Source organism: Genypterus blacodes, unplaced genomic scaffold (genome assembly GCF_046128005.1).
Source record: "Genypterus blacodes isolate CSIRO-AG114 ecotype Tasmania unplaced genomic scaffold, CSIRO-AGI_Gbla_v1 ptg000040l_1, whole genome shotgun sequence".
Taxonomy (NCBI): Eukaryota; Metazoa; Chordata; class Actinopteri; order Ophidiiformes; family Ophidiidae; genus Genypterus; species Genypterus blacodes.
The window spans coordinates 1,535,915-1,560,330 of record NW_027466853.1 but is presented as its reverse complement, the minus strand read 5'-3'; the positions used below and the strand labels follow the sequence as shown (position 1 = coordinate 1,560,330).

At 39.7% G+C, this 24,416-nt stretch overlaps 1 protein-coding gene across 1 annotated transcript in view; it reads right to left on the bottom strand.

Moving 5' to 3' along the window:
- The window catches only part of tsnare1 (T-SNARE Domain Containing 1), a 131,004-nt gene extending 119,309 nt beyond the window's left edge, over nt 1-11,695 (bottom strand). Inside the window, exon 1 of the mRNA XM_076148512.1 lies at nt 11,626-11,695. The gene's annotated coding sequence lies outside the window, so the exon portion shown is untranslated. The remainder of the gene's footprint in view (nt 1-11,625) is intronic.
- Between the last annotated feature and the right edge of the window lie 12,721 nt (nt 11,696-24,416).

Sequence of the window (24,416 nt, the reverse complement as noted above, 5' to 3'; positions counted from 1 at the left end):
AAATAATCTACTACCAAAGATTGGGGGAGATAAGAACCTTTGGTCATCAGGAAAGATGACCTGGGTATTAGGTCCAATCGACCAAAATGATTCATGAGCTGTTGTGACTGAAAGGCAACTGCTGCATCTTGGTTAGTAAGGCAGGTGTCTGAGCACAACCAATGACTCAGTTAGATGATTATCAATAACACTTAACAGAAAGAGAACCTTCATGTCACACAGCAAGACGGGAATGTTTTAGTGAGAGGTGACCTTCACTCAGAGAGTTGAAGCACTATGCTGCTTTCATTTGTCTGAAAGGACTAAAAGGTTGTCTTTTCTGCACTTATTTGATTGGATTGTCGAAGTCAGGATGAGAGTTTCTGCAGTATGCCACTGCCTACCATGCGTACAAATGTGGCGTGGAACAGGTAATAGTCCTGAGGGAAAAGTGTTCATTATTCCACAAATTCCTTCCTCTGATCTGTGCTTAAGAACACTTCTGTCTTTTCTCTCTGTCGCTCTATCTGGCCTTTCCTTAAAGGACACCCAAGTGTGCTGGAGCCTTTTCTGGCATCCTGTTAATATGACCTTTGAAAAAGTAGCTATTATGTTACCCCCGGGTTGTGTAACACACATCCACCTACCTACAGTTATATCTCCAAGTCAGGCTTTTTGGCAGCACTCTCAGCTGATTGTATTATTTTTAAATAACAAGAACAAAAAATGAAAATAGCAAAAAAGAAAGATGGATGTTGCATTACATAGCTTGCACAAAAGGCACAAGCAGTATTGTGGCGTAAATGACCACCAGCAGCATTTTCCTACAGCGACAAACAAAGAATGAACCAATCACAATCCATGCACAGACCACAAAAAACGGAAAGGGGGTCTTGATAACATGTGTGCGTGTAGTCATCTCAATGTTCGTCTCTATAATACTAAAAGGGTGAATCTAATTGCAGGTACTCAGCTACTCAACTATTAATATGCTGTTTGAGTTTATTGTGATCTAGCAGCTTCCAGATGCCTGGAATTAGGCAGTGCACATTGTTGGTGGAAACTTTAATATTTTGGAAAACATAATGCCAATATAGTTTTTACTTGCAAAGAGCCATTGGTTTGTTTTCAGTATATTTTTCCATGATTTCTTTCCATGAATATTCAGAACTTATTTTAAAAAGAAACTTGTAGAATGATGGGGCATGTTCTATAGAAGAACCCAATAAACTGTGGTGCCTTTTCAGGAATGTTCATTATGTTTACTTCACATTGGGATTTTATATTTTATTGAATTTTATTGTTCAAAATGGCAGCAGGGTAGATTTTGAATAAATATATCACCGTCTACAATCCGCGAGTTTGTGATGGACACCCTTGTTTACAATGGCTTGCATGAGAAAGCACCTTTCTAAAGAAAACCTTTGTAAATGATGCTGAATAATGAATGAATGATTCTAAATGGAGTCACTTCTGTTATTGCACTAAGAAAAGTAAAGTCCAAATCTTTGAGATCTGACATGACATGATTCAAAACAGAAACCCTTGCATGAAAACATTTGATGAGATGAGGACATCGAGCGGATAGGTGGCGGAGTCTGTAGGCTGTCCCATACTGCACATAGTGCAGAATAGCCTGTTATTAATAAATTGCAGCAGCCTCCACTATTAAACACACACTATCAAACACTCTGAGTATCAGTTTAATTAGTCTCTACACTGATTTTGATTTTAGACTCTCCTCCTGGTCTATATTGCATTTTATTTTGCCAACCAAGCCTGTGGACACCATCCAGAAATGCTCAAAATAATGAGGAAGATTTTTGCTCACCAGGTGGTTGTCACAGGTGGTAATGCACTAGTGAAACTTGCATAAATTTTGATAGAATATTCATGACACAGCCACAACACTTGGCCGAACATAATGACTGGCACTGTAATATAAACTATATAAAGCAGAAACACAAGTGCTGAATCTGTCTCACAACTTATTTGAAATTAGACCAACAGTACATCCAACCTTTCATTTCATGCATACTGGACCCAGATATGTTTCACAGCGTGACGTCACTACAAAAGTATAATGCCAACCGGTCTCTTCAGGCCTTCTGGACAGGCCTCTGGTGCCATGGTCTGGTAATGGGCTACTTGTTTGGAGTGGGTTGGATTAGCCTGAGGACTTGGCCCAAGAAGAGGAAGAGTAATGATCTTTGGCCAAAGAATGAGCCATAATGTGGTGCTTCCACTTTAGCAGCCTCATTCTATACACCAATGAATGCACCACGTGAAGTCATGGCTGCAATCGAAGATGTTTTTCTGGAAATTCCATTGAAAGTGTCTGAAACTCAGTGTCTACGATGTGCAGAGTAGCTCCCAGGGGGACTGAGTACTGTCCCGGGTTTTGGCATTTAGAAATGTCTTCCTTCCTGTGTGATTTCTGGGGGGCTTCCTGGCTCTTGGCTGCAGGACGATAACAGATGGCCAACTGGACATCCACGACGCAGCCTTCTGGTCCCATCCTCATGCCACATATGCTTCACCCCGCGGCTATGACTTCCTGGAGATAGCTTTCTCTCAACTGCTCACAGCTATCGCCATGGCTACATAACCCCCATGGAGGAGACCAGTCCCCAGTATGCAGGGCCACACAGACTCACCCACCCACCCACCCACACACACACAGACACACACGCCCCCATACACCACATACTTATGACATACCGGTGAGTAGCTTAAACCAACAGACCGCTTTGAAATGAAGCAAACGTAAAGGAGTAGATAATTCTCTGAACTGAGAACAGAGTAAAGAGAGTAAAGAGTAAAGAGTTAAATTTTCCTTCTCATTTGAATAAATATTACTGCACTGATAAGGTAAAGTGAAAGGCTGAAGGAAGTGGAAAAGCAAAAGTTATAGCCAAAATGTTTTTCCTGCTCCTACCTGTCTTAATAAGTAAATCATCTTTGGTTTCCACAGATTTACAATGCAGCCTCTTGAGGGAGGACCCATGTCCTTGCAGGCAAACAGCACTTTAAATAATCATAATGTACAATTCTATATTGAGTGTATGCATGCATATAATATATGAGAATGTTGTAGTTTTATGTATAAATATTTATATGCAAAGCCACTACAAACTGCAGATAAAATAAACTATTATAAATTACACATTTGCACAGAATGGAAAGAGTACATGTCCACGGTTTAGGACTAGTAGTTCAGATCAGCAATTTAGTAAATGCATTTAGTTACTTTCAAAATCGGCAAACCAGCATGAGTACGCACTTCCTGAAGCACCACATCAACAAGCTACAAGAGAAATACATATTTTACATGTCATGGTGCAGAATCATTGGTAATATATATGAGTCAAGCCTTGACAAAAACTGACTCTTGAAGAACAATGACAAGCTTATCAGAGGCATTCTAAAGCACAATGCACATCAGCCATCTGCTCTTGCTTTGTTTAACAATTGGGCTGCCTCAGCTGACTGATGAACTAAGGGCAAATCTGTACAATTCTTTGAAAGCAACCACGAGTGATGATATTGTAATCAAATTAGCTCCATAGGGTGTGGCAAATGAGAGATACAGGCAGGCGGACGAAATGGAGGAAACAGGACATGAAATAGGGCATTGGAAGGATGAAATCACAATTTCAGAGGCAGCTGAACAGGCTGTTGGATGAGGTTCAGTGCTAATTAGCTCCAGTTTAAGGAACAGACAAACATTTTATGAAATTTCGATTACAGATGTGCATCAGCATCATGTCTGTCTTTCCAGTACAGAGATAAATTGAAAGATTACTCTAGCCTAGGTTTAGAGGTATTTACTTGTACAAAATTAACCAAACAGAAGGAGAACCCCATTGCTGGCAATATACAGTATGCTCCACCAATGAACAAGCAGCATATCTATCAGCCTCATCTTCATGTAATGAAAGAATGGCTCCATTTTCCCTGCACTTCAGTTCGTGCTTATGACGAAACACACGATAAGAGCTAGTAGAGGCTTTGCTCGGATCCTTTAGGGTTATAATAATAATTGAAACATTGACATGAGTCATTTAAATAAAAATTGTAGATCCGACCCATTCAGATCAACATCAAAATTGAATGCGTTCTTCCTTAGACCATGCTCGACCGTGCCATCAAGTTTGTCAAATTGGTTGAGGACTTTTTGATTAATCCTGGTAAAAACAAACCAGTCAGCTCAGGTGAAAATAAAACCTCTCAGTTGGATGAAAGTCTTGAAGTCTTAAAAAACATTGAATGAATTAAAATTCTATGATTATGAAAATGTATCCATTATGTGTTCCATATAAGGCATTTGAATTTAGTGAACAATGCCAAAAGCATTATCCTTAATTCCAGCCACCCAAAAACTCTACAATATGCAAATAAAATAGCCTGCAGAAATACATTGTAAAGCAAACACACACAAAATGTGTGAGAATAAAAAAAATTTCAGACAGGATCTGAACAGTTTCAAGTAAAACTTTTCTTGTCCCCATCTTAATATTTTGGTCAGACACATGAGTAATCACAGAGAAACACAAACACACCAGCTCATTATCTGCATTCTGTTGTGCTATCATTCCATTCTCCTGGGAGAGTAAACCATGGCATCTCTATGCCCTTGCCAATACTTTGTGAAACAAACAAAGTTGAGAGGCAGAACCAGGAACTAATTTCATTAGCGGTTGCCATTTGTGACTGATTACAGGCTGTTTTAAGTTGCTCGCAAGCGGGTCCAAAGTTCTTGGAGGTTAATAACCAGTAACAATCAATTACTTAACCAATCTGATATGATCAATGGGGTTTCCAATCCGGCAGACAGCAAGATGAGTAGGGGAATACAATAAATCTGCTCAACATGCTGAATGTGCTCCAGCAGCAATGAGATACAGCTCAACTGCTCCCAATGCATAACAGTTTTGCATCAGCACAATAGAGCATTTTGGTTCCAAGAATAATAAGCAAATTGTGGCAACAATGTCCAAAGAGCTCTAAAAAATCTACAGTGTATGTTCCTTGAACACTGCCAGTATACCACTTCTTTAGAGACCTGTAATCATAAGCATCAGAAGCTAGAGGGACACTTAACAGGAATTTCTGTGACTCATGAAAAAAAGTTTTTACTAAAAAAAACTTCATAGGTATGCATGGAATACACGATTAAATCGAAATTTAACTTTAAATTTTGAAGTTTAACAACAAACATCATTATGATAACACATAGAGGACATCATATATGGTACAAAATAGTTCATGTGTTTATTTTAAGAGGTACTAGATCCGGTCTGTATGGCTTGCCCTCCTGTGTATTTGGTGTGGTTTTGGAGGATTTATGACACAATTATTAATTTCTGATCTTTTTGCCTTTTAACTTTAGAAGACCAAAATGGTCTTCTAATATCACACTGTGGCCAATTCAACTCAACTTCCAACCTAAACATTTTTCCAGAAGAGTCATCTGATCCTTATGTTGCCGTAGCCCTGGATGGCAGATTAGTCATCTTGGAATCGGAAGTTTCCTGGTTTGATTCCATGCTCCTCCAAGAGAGCATGTCAAATGTTATTGAGCAAGACACTAAACCCCTAACTGCTCCTGATGTCCAATTTGGCTCCTTGCATGGTATGCCCCTGCCAACAGTATATGAATGGGTGAATGTAAGGTCATTGTAAAGCACTTTGGAAAAGCACTTTATAATAAAAAGTTATTATTATATAATGTTAAACACAAACACAACATTACTATGTATATTTTTTACATTTGTTTACAATTAGTTGCTGTATTAAAATACATGTCAATCAATGCAGCAGCAAAAGCATGTTCAAATCCAGCATTTTAATATTTGTGATGAGTAGACCGTGTGTTCACATCTGGATGGACAGTTTGACTTTGAATGCAAACACAATTTCCAGTTAGGAAAGCGCTGAGAAAAGGGCCAAATACCTGGATGTGTCCAGGGACCCAGATACACTCCACAGATAATCTTCTAATTCAAATGGATCTTAAACACTGTCTTGAAAGTTTAAGTCAATGGCTTACCTCTGTCAGCAATTGTTCTTCTAGCTGGCCAATTGTTTTTCACTAAGCTATTCAAGAGCCAAACAGGCTGTGTATTATGGGCTGAACAGCTTGTGGTTAACACAGCACTGGCCTTACAAACAACAGGCAGGCCTGGGAACTTTATCAATGGCTTGCCCTCTCCAGTAAAACATACTGTTTGTAGGACTGCAGCTCCTTTTCGCAAGAGAGTGGCACACATTATTGTAGATGACACTGAGCTTTGACAGGAGCTTTGACTTGGTCAATGGCCAATGCTCACTATGAATGAGATCCAATATTCCTTTGTAGAGATGGTAGAACATTACAGAAGTACAGCCATCAGTGCAGCACTCCACCAATCAGGTCTGACCTTGGCTCAGACCACGAGAAGCAAGAATATCTGGTCTGATGAAATGAAGAGTGAACTATTCATTGCCGCAATTACCAATGGTTGTGTATGGAATTAACTAGCCACTGAACACCATCTCATTAATACAATCCCAGGGTCAAACAGGGTGATGGCAGTATTATGCTGTGGGGATGTTTTTCTGCAACAGGGACTGGCAGACTAGTCAGGATAGAGCGGGAACTGGATTCAGATTAATATAGACCAATCCTGAGTGAAAACATTTTCTGGAGTGCTCTGGATCTCAAGCTGGGCCAAAGGTTTACATTTCAAAGATGAAGTCAAGCATACCACAAAGAAAACCCAAGAGTGGGGTTTCAGGATAAGTCCTGGCTGTGCACTGATACTCTCCCTCCAACTTGGCTGAGCTCTAGCAAATCTGCCAAGAATTGGAGAAACTTCCAAAAGAAAGTAGCCAAGCTTGTAGGATCATTCCCAAGAGGTATTTTCTTCTAATGTGCTTTAATCCAGAAGGACATGGAAGATGAAATTTAGAAAACATTGCAAAAACCTTATTTTTCTTTGTCATTGTTGAGTATTGTGATGGTTGATTTAAACCAGTAGTAGTCTTTCTCTTTCCTTTCTGCCCCTATGAAAGGTTTTCAGATGATACTCAACCTTCAAAGACACTACTGCCATACAGTAAAATGAGCCACAGTCTATTACCACATACTAATCTCCATCATGTTTTGTTTGGCAGTAAGCAAATGCTTATATTCTTACTGCAACTGTTTGTGATATCAAGAGTAAAGGTCACTGATAGCATTTCTGAGAGGCTGCACTGTCTATGAAAGCTGACAATGTAAAAAGTGATATGGAACAAACAACAACTGATGGTTTTACCATTTTGCAAGCCTTTTTAGTGGTGAAGGTATAGTTTTGGTTCTGGACCATATGGCAGTTAGAATTATTTTAGCTCAGTGCTTGGGAGCATAAGGTAGTTTCCCTAGCAAGTGTCTTTGCTCTTGTCCAAATTAGTAAATGAGCCATTACTTCTGGTTCAGTTTGTTTTCACACTGGAAAAAAAAAGAATTCAAAATCAATCGACAAGAGCCCTGTGAGAGAAATTGCTCTACTCTTTGTTGAGAAATGGGGCGAAGGGAGAAATCAAAACAGTTGTTCTGTTTTTGTTAATGCAGGAAATACAGTAAATGTCATTAATTTATTGTATCTTCTGCATGCACAAGAACAGAAGTGATACTTTCAAGCTGAAGTCACCATTTATGCCATGTAGCACTCAAACCATGACAACAGAGAAATGACTTGATGACATGTCGAAAGGCACATATTGCTTCATGTTGTGTGAAGAAGACACTTAGACTTCAGATGGCTCAACAGAAAATTGGAAATCATCTAGAGGACACACAATCCCAGGCCAATAGGGAAATGTTTATTGTAAGGAGATGTGTGGTAGGGAAAGAGTGTGCTTATGTTATATTATTGCCCTATATGATGGTCAGTGGGTAGTTGACATATTCTCAGGATTATTAATACAAATATACCTTGAAATACCAGGAAAATACCAGGAAATACCAGGACAAAGCAGATTATCATCTCAATGTGACTGATTAGTATTTTCCCAAAGGATAAACATTTGTTTGTACAAATACAGTAGCAGATGGCAATTCTGAACGGGAGCCGCATGTAAATATTTTTGGAATAAAAGGAACTGAAAGAAGGTTGTGGATATCATGTTACTGGAGTCACACTGAGAGTCCTGACAGTCCTGGTGTGTCTCCCCACTACGGTCACAGACTTACAACCACATCATCATATCACAAAAATGTCTGAACCGTAAAAGCTGGTGAAAGCTGGCCTTTCTTTTCAAACCAAACTGCTTAAATCAAATAATATATTAATATCACTTAATGCAGGATGGAGAATTATGATTGTGCTTGATGAATGAATGATTTTTTTATAGCTTTAATATTTTTTCAAGCATTTTTTGTCCATGGCACCATTTAGGTCCAAATTTAAGATGAACTCAAGAATTATTGATCCTTTTCAATCTTTTTTCTTGTTATCATTTAGTTGCCATTATATGTATTAAGGCTGTAACTAACTATTTTGATAATCAATCACTTATCAATCCCCTTTTTAAATTGATGGATTTGTTGCATTGTTTAACAATCAATTGAGCGAGAATGAGAGAGAGAGAGAGAGAGAGAGAGAGAGAGAGAGAGAGAGAGAGAGAGAGAGAATTGTGTGTATTAATTTTAACCTTCCTTCTGTGTTAGGGTCAGCAGCGACCTGTTTTGAGTTTTAAATGCATAAAAAGAACCACATGAATTTGTTTATCGCATCAAGGCTTTTCGACTTGACCTCTAGTTCAAAAAAAAAAAATGTTTTCACTAAATTATAAAATGCTCTGGTTGAAATTATGACCTGTTAGGGTCGGTTTTCGACCCAGTTATAAAAATAAGATTATAAAACAATAATTAGAGCCAAAACTGAAATCATAAGTGCACTGTCAGCAAACACACTGACAGCCAGGTGCTCTCCCAATCATGTGAGCTTTAGGGGATTCTCTTTTTGCGTTGTTTTCCAGTTTACCCGCACAAAAACAAAACAAACAAAGACGGGCATGCCATTGTCACTCAAAAGAGTCATCATTGCTATGACAAATCTTGAACACCGTAGATGTTACTATAGTAAATATTATTACAATGAAAAAATAAATAAAACAAATTTATTTAAGAGATGTGTTCTAATACCCCTCAGTAATAGTCAGGTAACACAACAACCTTTTATTTATTTATATGATTCTCTTGAGGTTCATTTTACCATTTTTTTTAAATTGAAATCGAGGGGTATACTGACAAAAAAAGGCCCAGAAGTCTACACCAAAAATATTAAAACCAATATTTTTATGGATAAGAAAGCCTAACAAGGTAACCAAGAGATGAGAAACAAATTGGATGATAGCTAATTGTTTTACAGCTGATTAATAGCTGATTTAAGACACGGGTCGCCCCCGACCCGCTAACATAAGAGATGGCAGCAGAAAGCTAACACAGGAGGAAGGTTAAATAGGTCATTGTTACACCAGTATTAAGTCTAAAGGTGTTGGTGAAAGAGCTTGAAAAAACATTGCAACAACATAAAATGCACTCTGGCTATTCTTAACAACAAACCAGGTTTTCAAAGGAATTGAAAAAATAATAAACCTCCACCTAACATGATTTTGAAAGTGTCATTTCTGCATGATTGACTGAAATAAAAAATATTATCACATAATGCGTTGTTCTATATTTAACCTAACCTTTTATTCTAGTTTTACAATATTAAACATTATTTTGATGAATAAACCAAATTTAGAACTAGGAGGCAAGGTAGCTGAGCTAACACTGATAATGCAGTAATAAATGGGAAAAAATGACCGTATGAGCAAGTACACCAGTGTGCGCCACTATGACCACAGCGGTGACATCAACATTCATAAGACAATTGAGTCCAGTTTTCTGTTATAAATATGTCATAGTCAATAATGAATTCACCTTGAATCTTTGACATTTCCCACAAACTCTGAATGAGAATTGACACCACTTGGCTAAAACTCTGGCAGACAGGCCATCAATAACAGGGATTATGTCACACAAACAAGGACATCTGATCACCTGACAAAGTTTGGCTCAACAATCCTTTATCCTCACCATTCATTTATTCAAGCTAGAAATAAATAGTGCTAGCTAGCCAAAGTTAAAACAATAAATGATACATAACTTATTGTATTCTCATCAAGAAATTCAGTTATTTCACACCTGGTAGCCTCTTTTTTTTTTTTTTTTTAGTCCTTATAATGCACATTCTGTGAGTCGCAACTTGTTTAGTTTCTTAATTTTGTGGATAAGTTGTGTTGTCATCATGAGAGGTACTCGGTTTGGCTCAGAAGTAGAGAAAAAGGGTATAAAGTCTTACCTGCAGTCAGCTTTAAAAATCATAATCGAGCTGAACTGTACTTTTATAATTAAGGGTTAAGGATTATTAAGGTTTTGATTAACAGGGCTTTTGCAATTGTTGAACAACTGGTCTGCCAAACAAGACAGTAGGGTCAGCCACACTTAGCTTAGCCTGAGTGGAGGCAGTGTGGACATGTGACAGCTTAGTCAGACATACATAGATCTACTTAGGAATGGTAAGAGTCAGGTTGGTAGAAGGTCAGCTAGGACAGGAAATTGTGTGTCCTATTGTTTGGGCCAGCGGTTTTATGACATCCGGTATTTCAATGACCTACATGTCACCAACATGTAATGAATATGCAGTCAGCATCCAGATAATGAGAACATGTGGTGATGCAAACTGTACATACAAGTACGACATATAATGTACTAATCCAGAAAATATATCAAGATTGCATTTTAATGCAACGTGGGCCGGAAGTCATCCAAATTCCCCTTCTGACTTCACTTACAGCACATTTATGCAAACATCACACACTTATATTGTGTGATATTTGTACTGTGATTCAGGCAAAAATGCAACTAAGTATACAAAGACAGAATGAACAGGAGTCTGTGATTCACCGAATAAACATTAATGAGTACAACCAAATAATCCTAGGACAGTTACTCTGAGTAAATTAACATTGATTTATGCCATATCCAATAAAAATAAAAATGTTTAATGTTTAATAAATAGTTTTTTTGTTCTGTTCCCCACTGCTCCTCTTTGTTTTCTATCCTCCCACCTCCTAAGTCTTCATTCACTGATATGCAAAGTATTAAAAAGATACTAAATCAAAACATTCATGTACAGTAAATATAACATGCTAGATACATTACCCAAACATGCTTTCCTAAGACTTGAATAGATTGGAAACAAGAAAACAACATGCCACTATTAGGGGAGCCTCTAATTCTGCTATACTTATACACAGCTGTTTACTCCGTCAGTTATTAAATAATAATCTATTCATTCATCCAAATACACACAGCCCTAAACACAACCTCAGGCACAGTTTGCTTACAGCACATTTACACAGTGCAAACATCTGTGCTTCCTTGTTGGCTAGGGAATGCCACGGCAACCCTGATGGCCTCCCATCCCCCTTACCCCTGCCATCCATTTCCTCCTCCTCCTCCTTCTCCTCCTCCTTCTCCACCTCCTCCTCTGCCTGCTATAGGCTGCAGTATCCTTCAATGAACTGACCAAAAAAACGGGCTAAAAGAAGGTATTCCTCCTGTTTTACCTTTCAATGCAGGCTGTGATGTCAACTACGATTCAGCTAGGATGTTGCAGCTCTTCAGACTCCCTTCACATCATATGACTGAACCACCTGCTCCGACAGCCTGGTCATATGACCAGATTAGACACTGGCAAAGATCTCTGGGATATGTAGTTGATGGGAGCCTGTATAAGGAGCATGTATAATTTTCGATGAGTATATATATTGGTTAAAAAAACACAATTAAAATCGAATTATTGTGTGAATTTTATCATAATGTAAAGACTTGAATATTGTAGATTATTTTGAGCACAAATATAACTGGATCAGTCTGCAATGGCTGCAGTTACTGATAAGATGAAACAATTAGACATGGTATGTTGCTAGGATATTGTAATGAGGAAATTGTGATTTATTGAAGAAAAAAAGAAAAAAGTAATGCTTATAATTTTGATAATTTAATGCCTTCTAAATAAATGAAATAATATATTTTCAAATATGCTGGAATGTGATGTTACTCCTTATCACAATGTAAGTTAGGTATAATGAGTATAATATATATGGTATATATGTATATTAGGAGCTATGTTAAGAATTTCACAATAGAAAGGAAATAAATAAAAAACTTGATCAGAAATTAATTTCTTTGTCCATGTTATGCTAAATATAGTCAAGTTGAAAATAAAAAAGGCTTGTATTAAAGCAAAACGTTTTATTTTATTTGAAAAGCTACATGATAAGAAGCAATGAGAGAAGATGCTTGTACGCGATTTATCCACAGGCTTTATTCTATATGCAATACCTGGGCAGATGAACAAGATCAAGCATAATTTAAAAAAGGCATGCATACAGTAATTAAGTTCAAAGTCCAAACATATACCAAACCCTCTTCAAAAACCTTTCCACTCACAGCTCACATTTCTTTGAGAAACGCACAGCCCTGCTTGGACAGAAGCACATGCACACACTAACGTTATTCCCAAAGTGCCACAGTAACAGTAGCAGGTCTTAATGTTGTATTTCATGGTGGAGGGATTTTTAATATATTAGTATAATGATTATGAATTACATATACACAGAACTGTCAGGGAAAGCTTTAATTGTAAAAACGTCCTATTTTGTTTTACTATTTGTTTTTATTGAAGCAAACATTTTATTTGACAGTGCACGTACAGTTATAGGACATTTCAGAGATCATTTTTAATACAGAAAGAGGGGGAAAAGGAGGGAGAGATAGAGCGAAAGAAAGAAGGTTGTATTATTATTGTTATTGTTGATGTTTGACTGTTTTCGTAGACCCTGAGGTAAAATAGGCAAAATGAGGGACAAGTAGATTAAAATTGAAACAGCAGGAAGCCACGGCCGCTGGAGGTTATGAGAACATGGCACAGTGGTGTGGACGCACAGTCCAGGATGGCATGATCTCAGATGCGATGATCTCATAGGGTAAAAACATTTTTTACAGGATGATGTCAAACAGCAATGATACTACAAATCACATCATAGGCTGTGGTAAAGAGAAGAAGTTACACTACAGCAAACATTCATACGACCCCGTCCTGGCCTGCCTGGGATATAAAATTAAATTAAAAATTAAAAGAAACTATTCGGTGTTCAGGTTTTCAGTCATCGGTCTGCAAACATCTTACTAATATTTGCTATCGTTATTATACATTTCTAAAGAATGCACAAGTGGTTGAACAACTTTTTACATGTTTAAACTATTATTATTACCTCTTTACTCTGCCCATATTTTATCAGTAAAGACATCAAAAGTTCAGGAAAATAATTCTTTTATGAAACAATTGCTTACATCTGATTAAAATGCAGAAGGTGAGACAGTCTAGTTGGTTCACATCACATTTGTCATTCTTATGTTGCCACACATGGCTGGAAGGAGAGTCAGTGCTCAACATAAAGCTGTGCAACTTAAAAGTTCTCAATTTTCCCCAATAAATGAATGTTTTGTTATCATCAAAAGGTTAAAGTTCAATCAATAAAAAATCAATTGCTGTACCATATATGCTAAAGCCTTTCTGCCTTTGGATGTTTCTATCATGCCTTTTACACTACAGCAGCCACAGGAACATTCCTTTGTTTCAACTAGGACACATTTTGTCACTTGAACTGTATTTCCTAAAACAATTCAGTTCCTTCAGTTGGGTATAAGTACTCTCTGATAACATCACGATGGTAAGACACAATAAGTGCTATGCAATCAATATGAGACATTGTGTAATATTGGCGACCAGGATCCTTCAGGGTGAGAAGGCAAGTTGTGCATTTTGTAATAGAAATTGTTGCATACACACTTCAATTTCACATAAATACATCTCTTTCTCAGATACCAACATAGTGCTGGTCTGTAAATAGATTATGTGTGATAGATACTGATGGATGGATGGATATATTCTTTGAACTGTACTGACTTCTTTGTTGCTGTTTAACCACATTCTTGGAAAGGGGGACCATGTGCAGAGAAAGCTGCACTAGGTCGGCCCAAAGTGACCTTCACGCCTTCACGTTGCCTTATTAGTGTGGTGTATTTGGCAAGAAAACAGAACAGACCAGTGTGACGGTGGTGTCCATAGTGGGCATGATATCTTGATTTATTTTTTAATCCGACTGAATCTGACTGTCCTTGAATTACAAAAGAAAGCAAAAAGAATGATATCTTGCTGTTATGATGCATCATTTTGCTGTCTTTGTGCAGCTATGGTGTGTTGGAGAGAAACAAGGGGGTAAACGTGCCACACAGGGTTTTGTTGTTATTATTCTATCATTTCACAAATTTTGTTGTTGTTATGCATGTGCAGATCATATTTTTTTGTTGAATATGCACATACATGGCGTTTTGGCACAGAGCTGTGTCCACACCAGTGTGAACAGGCCACTAACAAACATGAATATGAACAACAATATCAGATCTGGCTAAAAAGAATATCCACTCAAAAACGGATGACAAGTACAGTATGCGTCAGCTTTAAACGAAAGAAACCAGGGCCAGTTTCATGAATTACAGCCCCATCACTCACACAAAGTAAAATTATTTGACATGGCAAGACAAACGATGTGGGAAATCACCACAGCATATGCTGATCACAGACTGCATCAGCAAAGAGGGGCTGTGGTTACAACTGGAAGCTGAGACAGAAACAGACGGACATTTAATAGGACAGATGTTACACAGCGCACACTCAAACATCATTGCAGCTTGTTGTAGTGCAGTACATCAAAGTCAAACCAAGGCTAGAGCTCTGCTACAGGAAAAGAGACTTAAGATCATTTTAAGACACTAATACTTAAATTCCAGGTATTCCCAATGTTTTGAACAATAATACGATACGATAGGACGTTTATTTATCTCATGGATGAGAAATATATATTATATTTCTTCATAATACAATTACTGTTCTTACTAAAAATGTGCACTATTATATGTACTGGACAAGTATACTCATATTCATAAAAAAAGAAAAATGAAAACATGATTAATTCAAACTGGGAAACACACAACTAAAACTGCACCTTTAATCCCCATGTTCAGTAATACCAGATTACAACATAGCAGCAGATAAAACAATGAAATCTTTGGACACTCTGCACCTTCAAGATGGGAAAAGCCACCACCCACTTTAGTCCCCTATTCAGATGATATTGTTATCTGTACCCAAATAAATATTTGCAGCATGGATACCATGACCTGGATGACCAAGAACCTTCTAAAACAGCTGTAATTATTTATTCATCAAATTATATGAATCCGACTGCGTAAATATACACTCCTATGAATGTGGTAGATTTAGCCATGCAGCCAGTGTTTGTTCATTCCCTGGCCAGACTTGAAGTGTACAAACCCCAATTCCCAAATGGTTCACACAGTGCGTACAATGCAAATAAAAAGAGAAAGCAGTGATTTAATAGTTCGCTTTTACATATACTTAATTGGAAACAGTACAAATACAAGATAAATTATGTTTTAACTGATTAATTAATTACAATGACAATTTTACAGTCATTCTAAATTTGATGCCTGCAGCACATCACAAAAAAATCGGGACGGGGTATGTTAATCACCTTTCCCATTAACAACACTCCATTGTTTGGGAACTGAGGACAATAATTGTTGAGTGCATCTGTTGAGCGAGCCCTTTTATTACTCACAACACAAAATAAAATACACAGAAGGACACACGAAGAACCAATAATCTGCCCAGCTGGGCTAGAGTTGAACACATCAACACAACTTCCCCTATCTCAGCGGTTCATCATAATGTGAGAGAGAGGGAGCTCAAGGTCCAACTGCTACTGATTAAAAAGAGATCAGCAAATGAAAGACATCTGTAATTCACCTGTCTCTAACCTAGGTCCCAAAAACCACACTCCCTGCCACTCCTCTACAAATGGCATTATACAACACACACCCCTCCACATACAGTACGACTTAACTGGGGGCCCATCCAAAGATAGTGGGCCACAACCATCTGTGTCTCTGGCCTATGGAAGACTGTAGAGCCAAATACCACCAGGTTGGCGTTGTTCGTGCCGAGGAGCCAGTGGAGGAGTGACAAATGTTTACAAACCAAACAGAGAGGACCTGGACCTTGGACTCTGGTGACAAGGGAATCTGCCACTATCCCTTGGTCAAATCAGACGAGCTGTGCCAACCCACTTCAGGAGTTCATTGACCCGAAGCATTTGGTAGGTATCTAACAGTGACTCATTATTCACCTTATAGTCACTCAAACTCATCCTTCTTGACCACAAGAACAATTGAGCTGCACCAGAAACTGCTGAACTCTTCTTTCACTTCCATCTCCAGCACGGCTTTCAATTCTTTCTGAACCTCTTTTCGTTTGTGTTCAGGCAACTGTTTGGGCTTTGACCATGCCGTCACACCAGGGCAAGTGAGGACATGGTGTTGGATGAGATCAGTGTGCAAACTGCTGTTACAACAAGGTCACGTCTGATCTCTGAGATAGTGAGAGATGGTTATCACAAGCGAGTGGGGCAGATTCTGTGGATTTTGTCTTAATCTAGCCTTGATCATTGTGAAGGTTTTGGCTGCTGTCCCTTGAACTTATTCTCTTGTGACAACTGCAGTTTATTGAGTTTTTTACACTAAGATCCAGCACGTTCTGACCATTTTCAGGTGGACTTGGAAATTACTTCAAGCTTTCCTAAATTGGAAAGGGATAAAATCCCATGGAGGCCTCGGAAACCTCTTGCATTGGAAAAGGGCTCAAGCCCTTTAATCCAATTACGACTATCCTCATGCAAGAATTTATGGATCAAAGATTTATTAGGTTTATTCAGATGTTCCACATGCTTTCAGTTACTATCTATTTTGGGATACCATTCCAGGAGATGACCAAAAAATGTTAAGAACACTGTTTTGCAGATTAAATTAAATTCAGTTTTTTTTTCTTTCTTTTAGGTAGGTGAGTAACAACTCCTGAGAAAACCTTAAAGTATAGGCGAAAAAGGAAGAAACCACAGAAGCGGAGGAGCAGTCCCCCCATGACAGCTGGGCTTACAATCAGAATTTCCAGTGTGATTATACAGCGATACAAAAAAAGGCATGCAAAGCAGTGACTTTAAACAGTCATGCATTGGGAACTAGCACGCAAGACATAGACAAGGGAGCTTGTCAATGTGGATGGTTGGGACAAAATGCGTCTGATTTCTGCAATATTATAGAAGTGAAAAAAGCAGTTCTCTATTTTATGTGGGAGTTGAAGGACCTATCCTGTTCAAAGATAACTCCTTACAATGGCACTGGAGGCTGGGGAAATCCACAGTGGTTATATCATTAGATAATGTGTTTCCAAGGTGTTTAGGGCCAGACACAATAATTTCATTTTTGGCTGAGTTAAGAAGGAGAATTTTGCAGCAATTCATCCAGGTCTCTCTTATCTGGCTTCATTGATAATTGGGTATCATCTACATAGCAATGAAAATGTATGTTTCCGAATAATATTTTCCTAAAGGAAATATATAAAATATATATATTAGATTAGATTAGATTCAACTTTATTGTCAGTGAGCAAGTACAGGTACAAGCCAATGAAATGCAGTAGCATCCAACCAGAAAGTGCAAAAGTGTACTATTATATATACAGAATACAGAATATATACAGAATATATACAGAATAAACTATATACATTATATATACTATATATACTAACTATAAATATAAATTAATAAATATGTTAATAAATAGTGCAAGGAGTCTTAGTGCAAAACGGAAGTGAAATGGAAATGATCAGTGCAAACAGAAAGTTGTGCAAATTGCAGTGGAGTGCAAGATGATGCTAGAGGGAGGATGGAGTTGAGTGGGGGAATGGAGTAGAGTTCAGCAGGGTCACCGCCTCGTAGAAGAAACTCTTCCTGAGCCTGCTGGTGCGAGAGCGGAGGCTTCTGTAACGCCTGCCGGATGGGAGGAGGGTGAAAAGTTTATTGTTGGGGTGGGATGAGTCTTTTATAATGTTCCTGGTTTTGCCCAGACAGCGTCGACGGTAGATCTGTTCGATGCTGTCCAGTTGTGTACCGGTGATCCTTTGGGCGGTTTTCACCACCCGCTGGAGTGCTTTCCGGTGTGATGCGGAGCAGTTGCCATACCATACTGTGATACAGTTAGTGAGAATGCTCTCAATGGTACAGCGGTAGAAGTTCACCAGGATCCTGGGACAAAGGTGAGCTTTCTTAAGGCTCCGAAGAAAGTAGAGGCGCTGTTGCGCCTTTTTAACCAGGGTGGAGGAGTTTATGGACCAGGTGAGATCATCGGAGATGTGGATGCCAAGGAACTTGAAGCTGGGCACACGCTCCACTGCAGCTCCGTTGATGGAGATGGGGGTGTGTGCATGGCTCCCGGCCCGCCTGAAGTCCATGATGATCTCCTTGGTTTTCTTGGTGTTGAGTGGCAGGTTGTTGTCAGCACACCACGTGGTCAGGTGCCGTACTTCCTCCCTGTAGGCCGTCTCATCGTCACCTCTGATCAGGCCTATCACCGTGGTGTCATCTGCGAACTTAATTATGGAATTGGAACCATAGATGGGAGCGCAGTCAATATATATCTATATATAATAAATTAAATATTATTGGCCCAAGCACAGAACCTTGAGGAACACTATGTCTAATTTTGTTTGCATGGAGGATTTATTATTAACCTTTACAAACTGAACTCAATCTGATAATGGGACTTACAGTTTTTCTCCATTGGTTTGGCTCATTTCTTGAAACAGAAATTACATTCTCAAAACAACATGGACAAACCTCCAAACCACTCGGCAATTGTTCACAACAGAATGGTATTTCACATTCATTTCATCAAATTGCAAATGTCTTAGTACATCTTTGCAAATTATTGAGTACATGTAGCCTACAGTTAGTTCAGTTAGCCTAAATTTAGCACAATTTCCAAGTGAATAGATCTTGTTGATCTAAACTGATTGTTGATTCTCAGTGTAATGGTTGTTCTCTCAAAAACATGTCACCATCATTTCATTGTACAAGCACAACAGTCTGTTCAATTGCCAAAATTAGTCAGGACATAATACCATGAATACCATATGAATCTCTTGGAACATTTGATGAATTGATTACAGAAATTGACAGTCAGGTGAAACTAGAACTTGACTAACGAAGAAGGAGTTTCACACATCTCAGATGACCAATCAAACAGTATGTTTAGTTACCTGACAGGTGCTGTCCATGATTTTGAATGCTGCCAAACATGTACTGTATATATAGAGCTTGACCTTGACCAGTAGAATTTCTGAACATGGAAATTTCTTGTCATTTTTAGTATCATACTGTAACATCCCATTGAGGTAAGATATTACAGGAACAGGAAATTTGTAACATGCTCCCCGCAAACTAAACACACGGCTTTACCTCCAACTTCAGTAAATTAATACTTAGCAGTCCAATTTTTGTTGAAAACCCTGCATTTGCCATCTACCTTTCTTTTTTTACTACGAGCGGACATTTTGAGGGCTAAATTCGTCTTGTTACCTGCTTGTAACAACGATCCAATCATGCGCACATCTTGATATGCGTAAAGCGTCATTATTTACGTGAATTAAAAACTACTTCAAAATAAAAGCAATGCAGCTTTTCTCTATGCATGAGGTAAAATTAGAAAATATGTTTATTTTGTAATTTCCATTACAAAATAGTTTTTTTTTTATTCCACTTTATGTGTGTGAATAAAACTGGTTACAATTTCCTTGGCAGTATGAGTGCAATGTGTGATGTCAAACCTTGGAGGCTTCTCTTACCGTAAAATCCTTTTTCAGCCCTTTCAATTTTATACACAATTGCATTCTGTTAGCTAGACAAAAAAACTAGTACAGTAACCATTATCAATGAAGGACTGGGCTAAGTGACAAAACATCTAAACATTTTGACTTGCAGTGCTTACACAATGCCAAAGGGACGATGCATTTTGGGGGCACTGACTATTTATATGAGAAAGGAATTTAGTTTTGACACGAGTGAACTGTTTTCTGGAGAGATATGAGCTTTTGCAGGTGAACCATGGTGTTGTGCTGAACCATCCAGGTTATTTTGGCAAAAGCACCAAGAGTGTTGAGAACATCCGGTCTGCTTCAACAAATGAGCCAAAGCAATTGAGAAGGATCTTTGCATTTTGGTGGCACTGACTATTTAGATGGGAAATGAATTTAGTTTTAAAGCATGAGTGAACAGTTTTGGGAGAGATATCAGCTTTTGCAAGTGAGTTATGGTGTTGTGGTGAACTGTAAGACTGTTTTGCCAAATGATCTTAGAGTTTCGAGAATGTAATTTCTGTTTCAAGAAATGAGCCAAACCAATGGAGAAAAACTGTAAACCAGTTTAATACAGTTCCTCTAATGCCAAATGGATGTTCTAGTCTCTGTAATATTATGTTGTAGTCAATGATATCAAATGCAGCACTAGCATGTCATCATGACTGCTCAAGGGGAAAATTTTCCAATGGTACTCGCTGTGTCTCCAAAGGCGGTCCCGCGAGTACCACTCCAGGACAACCTGCTCTATCTGTGGTGGACTCCTCCAGGCACAGCCAGCGGACTGCTGCATGAACGAGGTGCTGGGCAAAGGTGAACAGAGGGAACAAAGACGTGGCAACAGCGCAGGTAAACAAAGAAAAAGAGAAATAAAGTCTGAAAATGATTGAAGTGTTACAGATGTGACTCAGATAAACACCTGGCAAATTCCACAAAATGCCCTGCTACAAACAAAATATGCAAGTCATTTGGAAAGACTGGACACTTTGCGAAAGTGTGCCGTTCCAAAACAAACCATGAGGTGAGGGAGATTGTCATCATCATCATCATCAATTTTTCCCACTGGGCCTGAGGTCGGCCTTGGGGCACGTCTGCTCAGGGAAACGTTGTTGAAGCAGACAAATAAATTCTGTCCTGTTCATCATCATCTTTCTAGCCTGTTGGCGATCGACGCCCATGAGGTCCTTGAGTTACATCCATGTCCTAGTTGATGTTCTCTTGTCAAAGAGAACGTCCCCCCCCTCCATCACTCACACTATCGCGCACCTGCCGCCGCCGGCGCACTCACCGCTGGCGCGGCACACAGTACACCTGGCGCACTTGTCACAGCACTTTCGCTGGTGCGGACAGCACGCTCGCCCCACCACCCCCGTCAACAAAGATCGCGGACGTTTTGGTTGGCCACCCCCAAGATTTTCAGTGGCCCCATCTGGCCAGCCCCAGGAATAATTTCTGCAGGCGCCATTGGGGGTTGGACTTAGTTGTGGCACTGGAAATGGTCATTGTGGGACACAGAGTGATATTCAAATCAGAACAGACAGTTTTGTCAATAGCAGCTCCACCTCTGCCCACATCTACAGCTCCACCTGCAACTACAGCTCATTATCCAACTGCCACTACAGCTCCGCCTACACCAACCATGGGCTGTGTGAAAAACTTTGTGCATGAAGTCAAAGTGAGAGGTGACGTGGAACCTGTGCAACAGAAATTTAGGTGGTTGCCTTTCTCTGTCAGAGATGCTATTTCTGCAGAGTTAATGCGCCTACTAGATGCTGACGTCATTGAAAAGATTGATGCGTCTCCCTGGGTGTTGCCAATCGTGGTGACCCAACGAAAAAATTCAGCAAAAATACGGATGTGTACAGACCTCAGGGAGCCGAACAAGGCTATAGTGACTGATTGCTACCCCATACCACATATGGAGGAGCTCTTTTCAGAGCTCCGAGGAGCAACCATGTTTTCAACCATCGACCTGACAGCCTTTACAACCCATGAGGGGCTCTTCAGATAAAAGCGAGTCTGCTATGGGCTAGCATCAGCGCCCTCAGCATTTCAGAAGATGATGCCCATTGTGCTGCTAGATTTACCTGGAGTTCATGCATATCTTGATGACATCATTGTCTACTCATCATGCTATGCTGACCATGAAACACGTCTGAAAGCTGTACTCCACAGGCTGCAGGAAGCTGGACTACGTCTCAACACAGAGAAATGCTCATTCTACCAGGAAGAGCTGACTTACCTGGGCCACACCATAAGTAAGCATGGTCTGCTGCCCAACAACGACCACATTGCAGCTATCGTGATGCTCCAGCCCCCAGTGATGCTGCATCAATCAGGTCGTTTCTCGGCCTGACAGCGTTATACTTAAAGTTCATTCAGAACTACGCAACCATTGTGAAGCCTGTGAGAGATGTGCTACATGTGTGACACTACATTCACATGGACAAATGATGCACAGCATAGCTTTCAGCAGGTCAAGCTACTTATCACCGACAGTCCTGCATTTGCAGTGTTTGACCCAACACTGCCCACCATAATGTCCACTGATGCCTCAGACTACGGCATAGGAGGTGTCCTTACACAGCTGCACCCTGATAGCTCAGAAAGAACAGTGGCGTTTGCTTCCCGCTCTGAGTGCTACTGAGAGGGAATACTCAGTTGTCAAAAAAGAAGCATTAGCCTGTGTTTGGGCTACAGAGCGCTGGAGAACCTACCTATGGGGAACAAAATTCACCTTACGAACTGATTACCAGGCTTGAACTGCACTACTGGCTACGAAAGGCATGGGTAGAGCTGGTATTAGAATAGCAAGCTGGTCTGCCAGGCTACTCTGCTTCAACTATGATATTGTCTACAGACCCGGTGCTCAGAACCATGCAGCAGACTGCCTTTCTCGCTTGCCACTGCCACTAGAACAGGACAGATCCCCAGGCATGGAACCGGAGACTGTTGCTGCTGTCTCCACCCTTTTGACTGCTGTCCCCATGTCTGATTTCACAGATGTCTGCTCTTCCTGCCCTGGGCTGCATAAGTCGCACACGTACATGACCAAAAGCTAGCCGGCATCATCTAAAGGCCTGCCTTGCAGATATGCTGCCTTGCTATCAGGTTAGAAATGAACTGTCCTGCATGACTCGCTTATTCTGAGAGGGAGTCACAGAATAGTGGTGCAAATAAAGCTGCAATCACACATGGTACACCTAGCGCATGAGAGCCAAGGCATCGTCTGTACCAAACAGAGACTCAAAGACTTGTATTTGTGGCCCAAGATAGATGTGCTGGTAGATTCTGTCATTGCTGCCTGTGTGTCCTGTCAGCTGAACGACAAGACAACAAAAGCTGCTCCTGCTCCAATGACACCAGTCCCTTTGTCTGATGGACCCTGGCAAAAGTTGGCACTAGACATTGTTGGACCATTTGAGACTGGTCCTGCTGACTGTAAATTCACTATTACAATGTGGCCAGAGGTGTCTTTTGCTCCTCAGTGTACTGCTGGTACAGTGATAAAGGGTCTGTGTTCAGCCAAAAAGGAAACTCCATGGCTCTGGTGACTGACAATGGTCTACAGTTAACCTCATCAGAACTCTCCTCTTTCCTGGAAAAGCGAGATATCCAACACATCAGGACTACAATCTACCATCTGCAAGGAAACAGGGCTATGGAGAGGCTAATTAGGGTGTTAAAGGAAAGCATCCTCACTGCACAGAGAGAGAAAACTCTTTGGAAAGTTCATGTCACTGAGTTCTTTCAAGTCTACAGAGCTACACCACATGCAACCACAGGGACTTCATCATTCCAGCTCATGTATGGAAGGAACCATACTCTCAATCCAGCCGAAACTCAAAGCCACTCAGCATGATGAACTGAGAGACAGCATTGCAAAGTACACAGTACCAGTTACACATGAAAACATACATGGATGCCAAGAGACATGCTAAAACTCCTAAACTGCACTCAGAAAGTTTTGTGCGCGTGAGAAACCCAATGCATGTCAAGAAGGGAACGTCCATGTTCAGCGAGCCTCTTAGAGTGACACAGCAGAAAGGTCCTCACAGCTACACACCGAGTGATGGGAAGACTTGGGATGGCTAACACTTATCCGTGCTGCCTGAGACCTTCACTCTCCCAGCAGAAGAACAGAGGCCTACAGAGCCAGCTGCGAGTGACAGTGAACAAACCAGGAGCCAGAGAAGTAGAAAACAGCCAGCTTAGATACAAGAATATGTTAATTGAAAATACAGGAAAATAAGGCATGAAGTTATGTTGTTTTGACTGTTACTGTTTCTTACTGTTATAGTTTAAATAACACTCAGTTAAGAAGATATTTGTTACTGAATGCATGCTACTGTTTACCCTACTTGATTTTATATATAGAAGTAACACCTTTTTAAGGTGTGTTCGGAAAGCTGAGCTATAACTGGCCTATAGGTGGCACTGTGTTACTTTCGGAGACAGTAGATAAGAGATAGAAGAAGAAGACAGGTGAAGAAGAAGTGTTGTAGATAAGTTGTTGGTTGACA